A 15,170-nucleotide genomic window follows, 5' to 3' on the forward strand; every position below is an offset into this window, starting at 1 on the left:
TCACCAAAGCAAACGATGAACGAACGTAGACGCCCGACACCGATTGGTTTTGATCTAATAAAAGCGTTCCTACCATCTCTGGTCGGAACTCTGTTTTGCATGTATTAGCTCTAGAATTACCACAGTTATCCAAGTAAATGTGGGTACGATCTAAGAAACCATAACTGATTTAATGAGCCATTCGCGGTTTCACCTTAATGCGGCATGTACTGAGACATGCATGGCTTAATCTTTGAGACAAGCATATGACTACTGGCAGGATCAACCAGGGAGCTTCGACAATTTTTCGAATGTCTTCGCCGCCAGCTCTCTTCGAGACAGGTCGACGACACTTTTTCTTCCAATCATATATATATTTTATACTCGTGCAAATTCTCAGAGAACCTTTTGCACGAGATACATATATCTTTTCTTCTCTACAAATATTCAACCTCGAACAAATTCCTTTTCAAATATACCTCCTCCTCCTCTGCGTTCTCGGTTTCTCAATTTTATACGTATATCTTGAACAAGACTTTCTTATAAATATCTTATCTTGTTCAGATATTTTACTTGTTTCAACTTTCTTATAAATATCTTATTGAAACAAGTTTCATACATTCGTTTCGTATAATAACATGGTTTGCCTAATCGTGGAGGCGCGTATAGCTTCCGAACATCCATCTCTCGCGGAAGCACGTAACCACTGCGCTGGACAAAATCGACACAAGTGCCGAGGAAGCGCGGACAGGACGCATGCTGGACTGCGAGAAATCGATGCCATCTTCTCGCGCTGGGCATAAACGAAATAGGACACCTCTATTATTTAACGAATTTTTCTCTTTATTCTGTCTTTAAAAGACAGAATTTTTTTTCTCTTTAACTCTATTTTCTCTTTTTCATACCTTAGTCGCTCGGACATAAGAGTTGATGCTCAGTTAGTACGAGTAAACACAAAAGTGAATACAAGTCACCAACCTCCACTAAGGGAAGGCTCGCCACATAAGGGCCATTCGGTCTAGGACACCGACCCGTGGCAATGCTGTGTAGAGAATAATTCGATACGAAGCACGGTACGAAACAGTCAAGACCGAAGTCTCGAGGCGCCCATGACTGCTTCTCGACCGAGATCGTAGAATAGCCACAGACGCGCGCTGCACCGACCGACTCGACCGAACCGTCGACTCTCTTATAGATACCGAACGGCCGGCCGGGACGCCGGCGCCGCGCGGTCAATAGCACGCGCGCTTATGGCCGCAAACCGCCGCGGCAACAGACCTCCCGGCGGGGCTGTTGGAACTTAGAGCGAAAAAAGTATAAAAATTTTTTTCACAAAATATAATAAATTTTAACATTTCTATATTATTTTACACAAAATAACCAACTTTTCATAATTCACCGAACTTTGAAAATTTTTCTAAGTCCCACAAATAAGAGGAAAATTTTTAAGTATCGGTCCTAGACGATTTTCGACGTGATATCACTGTAATATAGACGGTTTCTAACAATATGTATCATAACACCAAACTCGCTACAATTATTATTTATCGAGTTATTAGCAAATAATGGACGGATGTGCTACTTCGTCGGACGTTCGACGAAAATTTTTCTAAGTCCCACCGCCAAGAGGAAACTTTTTCCCTATCGGTCCTAGACGATTTTCGACGTGATATCACTGTAATATAGACGGTTTCTAACAATATATATCATAACACCAAACTCGCTACAATTATTATTTATCGAGTTATTAGCAAATAATGGACGGATGTGCTACTCCGTCGACAAAACTCTGGAAATTTTTCTAAGTCCCACCGCCAAGAGGAAACTTTTTCCCTATCGGTCCTAGACGATTTTCGACGTGATATCACTGTAATATAGACGGTTTCTAACAATATATATCATAACACCAAACTCGCTACAATTATTATTTATCGAGTTATTAGCAAATAATGGACGGATGTGCTACTCCGTCGGACGTTCGACGAAAATTTTTCTAAGTCCCACCGCCAAGAGGAAACTTTTTCCCTATCGGTCCTAGACGATATTCGACGTGATATCACTGTAATATAGACGGTTTCTAACAATATATATCATAACACCAAACTCGCTACAATTATTATTTATCGAGTTATTAGCAAATAATGGACGGATGTGCTACTCCGTCGACAAAACTCTGGAAATTTTTCTAAGTCCCACCGCCAAGAGGAAACTTTTTCCCTATCGGTCCTAGACGATTTTCGACGTGATATCACTGTAATATAGACGGTTTCTAACAATATATATCATAACACCAAACTCGCTACAATTATTATTTATCGAGTTATTAGCAAATAATGGACGGATGTGCTACTCCGTCGACAAAACTCTGGAAATTTTTCTAAGTCCCACCGCTAAGAGGAAACTTTTTCCGTATCGGTCCTAGACGATTTTCGACGTGATATCACTGTAATATAGACGGTTTCTAACAATATATATCATAACACCAAACTCGCTACAATTATTATTTATCGAGTTATTAGCAAATAATGGACGGATGTGCTACTCCGTCGGACGTTCGACGAAAATTTTTCTAAGTCCCACCGCCAAGAGGAAACTTTTTCCCCATCGGTCCTAGACGATTTTCGACGTGATATCACTGTAATATAGACGGTTTCTAACAATATATATCATAACACCAAACTCGCTACAATTATTATTTATCGAGTTATTAGCAAATAATGGACGGATGTGCTACTCCGTCGACAAAACTCTGGAAATTTTTCTAAGTCCCACCGCTAAGAGGAAACTTTTTCCGTATCGGTCCTAGACGATTTTCGACGTGATATCACTGTAATATAGACGGTTTCTAACAATATATATCATAACACCAAACTCGCTACAATTATTATTTATCGAGTTATTAGCAAATAATGGACGGATGTGCTACTCCGTCGACAAAACTCTGGAAATTTTTCTAAGTCCCACCGCTAAGAGGAAACTTTTTCCGTATCGGTCCTAGACGATTTTCGACGTGATATCACTGTAATATAGACGGTTTCTAACAATATATATCATAACACCAAACTCGCTACAATTATTATTTATCGAGTTATTAGCAAATAATGGACGGATGTGCTACTCCGTCGGACGTTCGACGAAAATTTTTCTAAGTCCCACCGCCAAGAGGAAACTTTTTCCCTATCGGTCCTAGACGATTTTCGACGTGATATCACTGTAATATAGACAGTTTCTAACAATATATATCATAACACCAAACTCGCTACAATTATTATTTATCGAGTTATTAGCAAATAATGGACGGATGTGCTACTCCGTCGACAAAACTCTGGAAATTTTTCTAAGTCCCACCGCTAAGAGGAAACTTTTTCCGTATCGGTCCTAGACGATTTTCGACGTGATATCACTGTAATATAGACGGTTTCTAACAATATATATCATAACACCAAACTCGCTACAATTATTATTTATCGAGTTATTAGCAAATAATGGACGGATGTGCTACTCCGTCGACAAAACTCTGGAAATTTTTCTAAGTCCCACCGCTAAGAGGAAACTTTTTCCGTATCGGTCCTAGACGATTTTCGACGTGATATCACTGTAATATAGACGGTTTCTAACAATATATATCATAACACCAAACTCGCTACAATTATTATTTATCGAGTTATTAGCAAATAATGGACGGATGTGCTACTCCGTCGACAAAACTCTGGAAATTTTTCTAAGTCCCACCGCTAAGAGGAAACTTTTTCCGTATCGGTCCTAGACGATTTTCGACGTGATATCACTGTAATATAGACGGTTTCTAACAATATATATCATAACACCAAACTCGCTACAATTATTATTTATCGAGTTATTAGCAAATAATGGACGGATGTGCTACTCCGTCGGACGTTCGACGAAAATTTTTCCAAGTCCCACCGCCAAGAGGAAACTTTTTCCCTATCGGTCCTAGACGATTTTCGACGTGATATCACTGTAATATAGACGGTTTCTAACAATATATATCATAACACCAAACTCGCTACAATTATTATTTATCGAGTTATTAGCAAATAATGGACGGATGTGCTACTCCGTCGGACGTTCGACGAAAATTTTTCTAAGTCCCACCGCCAAGAGGAAACTTTTTCCCTATCGGTCCTAGACGATTTTCGACGTGATATCACTGTAATATAGACAGTTTCTAACAATATATATCATAACACCAAACTCGCTACAATTATTATTTATCGAGTTATTAGCAAATAATGGACGGATGTGCTACTCCGTCGACAAAACTCTGGAAATTTTTCTAAGTCCCACCGCTAAGAGGAAACTTTTTCCGTATCGGTCCTAGACGATTTTCGACGTGATATCACTGTAATATAGACGGTTTCTAACAATATATATCATAACACCAAACTCGCTACAATTATTATTTATCGAGTTATTAGCAAATAATGGACGGATGTGCTACTCCGTCGGACGTTCGACGAAAATTTTTCTAAGTCCCACCGCCAAGAGGAAACTTTTTCCCTATCGGTCCTAGACGATTTTCGACGTGATATCACTGTAATATAGACGGTTTCTAACAATATATATCATAACACCAAACTCGCTACAATTATTATTTATCGAGTTATTAGCAAATAATGGACGGATGTGCTACTCCGTCGACAAAACTCTGGAAATTTTTCTAAGTCCCACCGCTAAGAGGAAACTTTTTCCGTATCGGTCCTAGACGATTTTCGACGTGATATCACTGTAATATAGACGGTTTCTAACAATATATATCATAACACCAAACTCGCTACAATTATTATTTATCGAGTTATTAGCAAATAATGGACGGATGTGCTACTCCGTCGGACGTTCGACGAAAATTTTTCTAAGTCCCACCGCCAAGAGGAAACTTTTTCCCTATCGGTCCTAGACGATTTTCGACGTGATATCACTGTAATATAGACGGTTTCTAACAATATATATCATAACACCAAACTCGCTACAATTATTATTTATCGAGTTATTAGCAAATAATGGACGGATGTGCTACTCCGTCGACAAAACTCTGGAAATTTTTCTAAGTCCCACCGCTAAGAGGAAACTTTTTCCGTATCGGTCCTAGACGATTTTCGACGTGATATCACTGTAATATAGACGGTTTCTAACAATATATATCATAACACCAAACTCGCTACAATTATTATTTATCGAGTTATTAGCAAATAATGGACGGATGTGCTACTCCGTCGACAAAACTCTGGAAATTTTTCTAAGTCCCACCGCCAAGAGGAAACTTTTTCCCTATCGGTCCTAGACGATTTTCGACGTGATATCACTGTAATATAGACGGTTTCTAACAATATATATCATAACACCAAACTCGCTACAATTATTATTTATCGAGTTATTAGCAAATAATGGACGGATGTGCTACTCCGTCGGACGTTCGACGAAAATTTTTCTAAGTCCCACCGCCAAGAGGAAACTTTTTCCCTATCGGTCCTAGACGATATTCGACGTGATATCACTGTAATATAGACGGTTTCTAACAATATATATCATAACACCAAACTCGCTACAATTATTATTTATCGAGTTATTAGCAAATAATGGACGGATGTGCTACTCCGTCGACAAAACTCTGGAAATTTTTCTAAGTCCCACCGCCAAGAGGAAACTTTTTCCCTATCGGTCCTAGACGATTTTCGACGTGATATCACTGTAATATAGACGGTTTCTAACAATATATATCATAACACCAAACTCGCTACAATTATTATTTATCGAGTTATTAGCAAATAATGGACGGATGTGCTACTCCGTCGACAAAACTCTGGAAATTTTTCTAAGTCCCACCGCTAAGAGGAAACTTTTTCCGTATCGGTCCTAGACGATTTTCGACGTGATATCACTGTAATATAGACGGTTTCTAACAATATATATCATAACACCAAACTCGCTACAATTATTATTTATCGAGTTATTAGCAAATAATGGACGGATGTGCTACTCCGTCGGACGTTCGACGAAAATTTTTCTAAGTCCCACCGCCAAGAGGAAACTTTTTCCCTATCGGTCCTAGACGATTTTCGACGTGATATCACTGTAATATAGACGGTTTCTAACAATATATATCATAACACCAAACTCGCTACAATTATTATTTATCGAGTTATTAGCAAATAATGGACGGATGTGCTACTCCGTCGACAAAACTCTGGAAATTTTTCTAAGTCCCACCGCTAAGAGGAAACTTTTTCCGTATCGGTCCTAGACGATTTTCGACGTGATATCACTGTAATATAGACGGTTTCTAACAATATATATCATAACACCAAACTCGCTACAATTATTATTTATCGAGTTATTAGCAAATAATGGACGGATGTGCTACTCCGTCGGACGTTCGACGAAAATTTTTCTAAGTCCCACCGCTAAGAGGAAACTTTTTCCGTATCGGTCCTAGACGATTTTCGACGTGATATCACTGTAATATAGACGGTTTCTAACAATATATATCATAACACCAAACTCGCTACAATTATTATTTATCGAGTTATTAGCAAATAATGGACGGATGTGCTACTCCGTCGGACGTTCGACGAAAATTTTTCTAAGTCCCACCGCCAAGAGGAAACTTTTTCCCTATCGGTCCTAGACGATTTTCGACGTGATATCACTGTAATATAGACAGTTTCTAACAATATATATCATAACACCAAACTCGCTACAATTATTATTTATCGAGTTATTAGCAAATAATGGACGGGATGTGCTACTCCGTCGACAAAACTCTGGAAATTTTTCTAAGTCCCACCGCTAAGAGGAAACTTTTTCCGTATCGGTCCTAGACGATTTTCGACGTGATATCACTGTAATATAGACGGTTTCTAACAATATATATCATAACACCAAACTCGCTACAATTATTATTTATCGAGTTATTAGCAAATAATGGACGGATGTGCTACTCCGTCGGACGTTCGACGAAAATTTTTCTAAGTCCCACCGCCAAGAGGAAACTTTTTCCCTATCGGTCCTAGACGATTTTCGACGTGATATCACTGTAATATAGACAGTTTCTAACAATATATATCATAACACCAAACTCGCTACAATTATTATTTATCGAGTTATTAGCAAATAATGGACGGATGTGCTACTCCGTCGACAAAACTCTGGAAATTTTTCTAAGTCCCACCGCTAAGAGGAAACTTTTTCCGTATCGGTCCTAGACGATTTTCGACGTGATATCACTGTAATATAGACGGTTTCTAACAATATATATCATAACACCAAACTCGCTACAATTATTATTTATCGAGTTATTAGCAAATAATGGACGGATGTGCTACTCCGTCGGACGTTCGACGAAAATTTTTCTAAGTCCCACCGCCAAGAGGAAACTTTTTCCCTATCGGTCCTAGACGATTTTCGACGTGATATCACTGTAATATAGACGGTTTCTAACAATATATATCATAACACCAAACTCGCTACAATTATTATTTATCGAGTTATTAGCAAATAATGGACGGATGTGCTACTCCGTCGGACGTTCGACGAAAATTTTTCTAAGTCCCACCGCCAAGAGGAAACTTTTTCCCTATCGGTCCTAGACGATATTCGACGTGATATCACTGTAATATAGACGGTTTCTAACAATATATATCATAACACCAAACTCGCTACAATTATTATTTATCGAGTTATTAGCAAATAATGGACGGATGTGCTACTCCGTCGACAAAACTCTGGAAATTTTTCTAAGTCCCACCGCCAAGAGGAAACTTTTTCCCTATCGGTCCTAGACGATTTTCGACGTGATATCACTGTAATATAGACGGTTTCTAACAATATATATCATAACACCAAACTCGCTACAATTATTATTTATCGAGTTATTAGCAAATAATGGACGGATGTGCTACTCCGTCGGACGTTCGACAAAATTTTTCTAAGTCCCACCGCCAAGAGGAAACTTTTTCCCTATCGGTCCTAGACGATTTTCGACGTGATATCACTGTAATATAGACAGTTTCTAACAATATATATCATAACACCAAACTCGCTACAATTATTATTTATCGAGTTATTAGCAAATAATGGACGGATGTGCTACTCCGTCGACAAAGCTCTGGAAATTTTTCTAAGTCCCACCGCTAAGAGGAAACTTTTTCCGTATCGGTCCTAGACGATTTTCGACGTGATATCACTGTAATATAGACGGTTTCTAACAATATATATCATAACACCAAACTCGCTACAATTATTATTTATCGAGTTATTAGCAAATAATGGACGGATGTGCTACTCCGTCGACAAAACTCTGGAAATTTTTCTAAGTCCCACCGCTAAGAGGAAACTTTTTCCGTATCGGTCCTAGACGATTTTCGACGTGATATCACTGTAATATAGACGGTTTCTAACAATATATATCATAACACCAAACTCGCTACAATTATTATTTATCGAGTTATTAGCAAATAATGGACGGATGTGCTACTCCGTCGACAAAACTCTGGAAATTTTTCTAAGTCCCACCGCTAAGAGGAAACTTTTTCCGTATCGGTCCTAGACGATTTTCGACGTGATATCACTGTAATATAGACGGTTTCTAACAATATATATCATAACACCAAACTCGCTACAATTATTATTTATCGAGTTATTAGCAAATAATGGACGGATGTGCTACTCCGTCGACAAAACTCTGGAAATTTTTCTAAGTCCCACCGCTAAGAGGAAACTTTTTCCGTATCGGTCCTAGACGATTTTCGACGTGATATCACTGTAATATAGACGGTTTCTAACAATATATATCATAACACCAAACTCGCTACAATTATTATTTATCGAGTTATTAGCAAATAATGGACGGATGTGCTACTCCGTCGGACGTTCGACGAAAATTTTTCTAAGTCCCACCGCCAAGAGGAAACTTTTTCCCTATCGGTCCTAGACGATTTTCGACGTGATATCACTGTAATATAGACGGTTTCTAACAATATATATCATAACACCAAACTCGCTACAATTATTATTTATCGAGTTATTAGCAAATAATGGACGGATGTGCTACTCCGTCGACAAAACTCTGGAAATTTTTCTAAGTCCCACCGCTAAGAGGAAACTTTTTCCGTATCGGTCCTAGACGATTTTCGACGTGATATCACTGTAATATAGACGGTTTCTAACAATATATATCATAACACCAAACTCGCTACAATTATTATTTATCGAGTTATTAGCAAATAATGGACGGATGTGCTACTCCGTCGACAAAACTCTGGAAATTTTTCTAAGTCCCACCGCCAAGAGGAAACTTTTTCCCTATCGGTCCTAGACGATTTTCGACGTGATATCACTGTAATATAGACGGTTTCTAACAATATATATCATAACACCAAACTCGCTACAATTATTATTTATCGAGTTATTAGCAAATAATGGACGGATGTGCTACTCCGTCGGACGTTCGACGAAAATTTTTCTAAGTCCCACCGCCAAGAGGAAACTTTTTCCCTATCGGTCCTAGACGATATTCGACGTGATATCACTGTAATATAGACGGTTTCTAACAATATATATCATAACACCAAACTCGCTACAATTATTATTTATCGAGTTATTAGCAAATAATGGACGGATGTGCTACTCCGTCGACAAAACTCTGGAAATTTTTCTAAGTCCCACCGCCAAGAGGAAACTTTTTCCCTATCGGTCCTAGACGATTTTCGACGTGATATCACTGTAATATAGACGGTTTCTAACAATATATATCATAACACCAAACTCGCTACAATTATTATTTATCGAGTTATTAGCAAATAATGGACGGATGTGCTACTCCGTCGACAAAACTCTGGAAATTTTTCTAAGTCCCACCGCTAAGAGGAAACTTTTTCCGTATCGGTCCTAGACGATTTTCGACGTGATATCACTGTAATATAGACGGTTTCTAACAATATATATCATAACACCAAACTCGCTACAATTATTATTTATCGAGTTATTAGCAAATAATGGACGGATGTGCTACTCCGTCGGACGTTCGACGAAAATTTTTCTAAGTCCCACCGCCAAGAGGAAACTTTTTCCCTATCGGTCCTAGACGATTTTCGACGTGATATCACTGTAATATAGACGGTTTCTAACAATATATATCATAACACCAAACTCGCTACAATTATTATTTATCGAGTTATTAGCAAATAATGGACGGATGTGCTACTCCGTCGACAAAACTCTGGAAATTTTTCTAAGTCCCACCGCTAAGAGGAAACTTTTTCCGTATCGGTCCTAGACGATTTTCGACGTGATATCACTGTAATATAGACGGTTTCTAACAATATATATCATAACACCAAACTCGCTACAATTATTATTTATCGAGTTATTAGCAAATAATGGACGGATGTGCTACTCCGTCGGACGTTCGACGAAAATTTTTCTAAGTCCCACCGCTAAGAGGAAACTTTTTCCGTATCGGTCCTAGACGATTTTCGACGTGATATCACTGTAATATAGACGGTTTCTAACAATATATATCATAACACCAAACTCGCTACAATTATTATTTATCGAGTTATTAGCAAATAATGGACGGATGTGCTACTCCGTCGGACGTTCGACGAAAATTTTTCTAAGTCCCACCGCCAAGAGGAAACTTTTTCCCTATCGGTCCTAGACGATTTTCGACGTGATATCACTGTAATATAGACAGTTTCTAACAATATATATCATAACACCAAACTCGCTACAATTATTATTTATCGAGTTATTAGCAAATAATGGACGGATGTGCTACTCCGTCGACAAAACTCTGGAAATTTTTCTAAGTCCCACCGCTAAGAGGAAACTTTTTCCGTATCGGTCCTAGACGATTTTCGACGTGATATCACTGTAATATAGACGGTTTCTAACAATATATATCATAACACCAAACTCGCTACAATTATTATTTATCGAGTTATTAGCAAATAATGGACGGATGTGCTACTCCGTCGGACGTTCGACGAAAATTTTTCTAAGTCCCACCGCCAAGAGGAAACTTTTTCCCTATCGGTCCTAGACGATTTTCGACGTGATATCACTGTAATATAGACAGTTTCTAACAATATATATCATAACACCAAACTCGCTACAATTATTATTTATCGAGTTATTAGCAAATAATGGACGGATGTGCTACTCCGTCGACAAAACTCTGGAAATTTTTCTAAGTCCCACCGCTAAGAGGAAACTTTTTCCGTATCGGTCCTAGACGATTTTCGACGTGATATCACTGTAATATAGACGGTTTCTAACAATATATATCATAACACCAAACTCGCTACAATTATTATTTATCGAGTTATTAGCAAATAATGGACGGATGTGCTACTCCGTCGGACGTTCGACGAAAATTTTTCTAAGTCCCACCGCCAAGAGGAAACTTTTTCCCTATCGGTCCTAGACGATTTTCGACGTGATATCACTGTAATATAGACGGTTTCTAACAATATATATCATAACACCAAACTCGCTACAATTATTATTTATCGAGTTATTAGCAAATAATGGACGGATGTGCTACTCCGTCGGACGTTCGACGAAAATTTTTCTAAGTCCCACCGCCAAGAGGAAACTTTTTCCCTATCGGTCCTAGACGATATTCGACGTGATATCACTGTAATATAGACGGTTTCTAACAATATATATCATAACACCAAACTCGCTACAATTATTATTTATCGAGTTATTAGCAAATAATGGACGGATGTGCTACTCCGTCGACAAAACTCTGGAAATTTTTCTAAGTCCCACCGCCAAGAGGAAACTTTTTCCCTATCGGTCCTAGACGATTTTCGACGTGATATCACTGTAATATAGACGGTTTCTAACAATATATATCATAACACCAAACTCGCTACAATTATTATTTATCGAGTTATTAGCAAATAATGGACGGATGTGCTACTCCGTCGGACGTTCGACGAAAATTTTTCTAAGTCCCACCGCCAAGAGGAAACTTTTTCCCTATCGGTCCTAGACGATTTTCGACGTGATATCACTGTAATATAGACAGTTTCTAACAATATATATCATAACACCAAACTCGCTACAATTATTATTTATCGAGTTATTAGCAAATAATGGACGGATGTGCTACTCCGTCGACAAAGCTCTGGAAATTTTTCTAAGTCCCACCGCTAAGAGGAAACTTTTTCCGTATCGGTCCTAGACGATTTTCGACGTGATATCACTGTAATATAGACGGTTTCTAACAATATATATCATAACACCAAACTCGCTACAATTATTATTTATCGAGTTATTAGCAAATAATGGACGGATGTGCTACTCCGTCGACAAAACTCTGGAAATTTTTCTAAGTCCCACCGCTAAGAGGAAACTTTTTCCGTATCGGTCCTAGACGATTTTCGACGTGATATCACTGTAATATAGACGGTTTCTAACAATATATATCATAACACCAAACTCGCTACAATTATTATTTATCGAGTTATTAGCAAATAATGGACGGATGTGCTACTCCGTCGACAAAACTCTGGAAATTTTTCTAAGTCCCACCGCTAAGAGGAAACTTTTTCCGTATCGGTCCTAGACGATTTTCGACGTGATATCACTGTAATATAGACGGTTTCTAACAATATATATCATAACACCAAACTCGCTACAATTATTATTTATCGAGTTATTAGCAAATAATGGACGGATGTGCTACTCCGTCGACAAAACTCTGGAAATTTTTCTAAGTCCCACCGCTAAGAGGAAACTTTTTCCGTATCGGTCCTAGACGATTTTCGACGTGATATCACTGTAATATAGACGGTTTCTAACAATATATATCATAACACCAAACTCGCTACAATTATTATTTATCGAGTTATTAGCAAATAATGGACGGATGTGCTACTCCGTCGGACGTTCGACGAAAATTTTTCTAAGTCCCACCGCCAAGAGGAAACTTTTTCCCTATCGGTCCTAGACGATTTTCGACGTGATATCACTGTAATATAGACGGTTTCTAACAATATATATCATAACACCAAACTCGCTACAATTATTATTTATCGAGTTATTAGCAAATAATGGACGGATGTGCTACTCCGTCGACAAAGCTCTGGAAATTTTTCTAAGTCCCACCGCTAAGAGGAAACTTTTTCCGTATCGGTCCTAGACGATTTTCGACGTGATATCACTGTAATATAGACGGTTTCTAACAATATATATCATAACACCAAACTCGCTACAATTATTATTTATCGAGTTATTAGCAAATAATGGACGGATGTGCTACTCCGTCGGACGTTCGACGAAAATTTTTCTAAGTCCCACCGCCAAGAGGAAACTTTTTCCCTATCGGTCCTAGACGATTTTCGACGTGATATCACTGTAATATAGACAGTTTCTAACAATATATATCATAACACCAAACTCGCTACAATTATTATTTATCGAGTTATTAGCAAATAATGGACGGATGTGCTACTCCGTCGACAAAACTCTGGAAATTTTTCTAAGTCCCACCGCTAAGAGGAAACTTTTTCCGTATCGGTCCTAGACGATTTTCGACGTGATATCACTGTAATATAGACGGTTTCTAACAATATATATCATAACACCAAACTCGCTACAATTATTATTTATCGAGTTATTAGCAAATAATGGACGGATGTGCTACTCCGTCGGACGTTCGACGAAAATTTTTCTAAGTCCCACCGCCAAGAGGAAACTTTTTCCCTATCGGTCCTAGACGATTTTCGACGTGATATCACTGTAATATAGACGGTTTCTAACAATATATATCATAACACCAAACTCGCTACAATTATTATTTATCGAGTTATTAGCAAATAATGGACGGATGTGCTACTCCGTCGACAAAACTCTGGAAATTTTTCTAAGTCCCACCGCTAAGAGGAAACTTTTTCCGTATCGGTCCTAGACGATTTTCGACGTGATATCACTGTAATATAGACGGTTTCTAACAATATATATCATAACACCAAACTCGCTACAATTATTATTTATCGAGTTATTAGCAAATAATGGACGGATGTGCTACTCCGTCGGACGTTCGACGAAAATTTTTCTAAGTCCCACCGCCAAGAGGAAACTTTTTCCCTATCGGTCCTAGACGATTTTCGACGTGATATCACTGTAATATAGACGGTTTCTAACAATATATATCATAACACCAAACTCGCTACAATTATTATTTATCGAGTTATTAGCAAATAATGGACGGATGTGCTACTCCGTCGACAAAGCTCTGGAAATTTTTCTAAGTCCCACCGCTAAGAGGAAACTTTTTCCGTATCGGTCCTAGACGATTTTCGACGTGATATCACTGTAATATAGACGGTTTCTAACAATATATATCATAACACCAAACTCGCTACAATTATTATTTATCGAGTTATTAGCAAATAATGGACGGATGTGCTACTCCGTCGACAAAACTCTGGAAATTTTTCTAAGTCCCACCGCTAAGAGGAAACTTTTTCCGTATCGGTCCTAGACGATTTTCGACGTGATATCACTGTAATATAGACGGTTTCTAACAATATATATCATAACACCAAACTCGCTACAATTATTATTTATCGAGTTATTAGCAAATAATGGACGGATGTGCTACTCCGTCGGACGTTCGACGAAAATTTTTCTAAGTCCCACCGCCAAGAGGAAACTTTTTCCCTATCGGTCCTAGACGATTTTCGACGTGATATCACTGTAATATAGACAGTTTCTAACAATATATATCATAACACCAAACTCGCTACAATTATTATTTATCGAGTTATTAGCAAATAATGGACGGATGTGCTACTCCGTCGACAAAACTCTGGAAATTTTTCTAAGTCCCACCGCTAAGAGGAAACTTTTTCCGTATCGGTCCTAGACGATTTTCGACGTGATATCACTGTAATATAGACGGTTTCTAACAATATATATCATAACACCAAACTCGCTACAATTATTATTTATCGAGTTATTAGCAAATAATGGACGGATGTGCTACTCCGTCGACAAAACTCTGGAAATTTTTCTAAGTCCCACCGCTAAGAGGAAACTTTTTCCGTATCGGTCCTAGACGATTTTCGACGTGATATCACTGTAATATAGACGGTTTCTAACAATATATATCATAACACCAAACTCGCTACAATTATTATTTATCGAGTTATTAG

General features: G+C 38.1%; 1 non-coding gene across 1 annotated transcript in view; it reads right to left on the reverse strand.

Annotated features, from left to right (window-relative positions):
- The window catches only part of LOC143364519 (small subunit ribosomal RNA), a 1,919-nt gene extending 1,647 nt beyond the window's left edge, over window positions 1-272 (reverse strand). Inside the window, exon 1 of the ribosomal RNA XR_013084165.1 lies at window positions 1-272. This exon is cut by the window's left edge and continues 1,647 nt beyond it. This is a non-coding gene — a ribosomal RNA (small subunit ribosomal RNA).
- Window positions 273-15,170: the final 14,898 nt, after the last annotated feature.

Source organism: Halictus rubicundus, unplaced genomic scaffold (genome assembly GCF_050948215.1).
Source record: "Halictus rubicundus isolate RS-2024b unplaced genomic scaffold, iyHalRubi1_principal scaffold0624, whole genome shotgun sequence".
Taxonomy (NCBI): domain Eukaryota; kingdom Metazoa; phylum Arthropoda; class Insecta; order Hymenoptera; family Halictidae; genus Halictus; species Halictus rubicundus.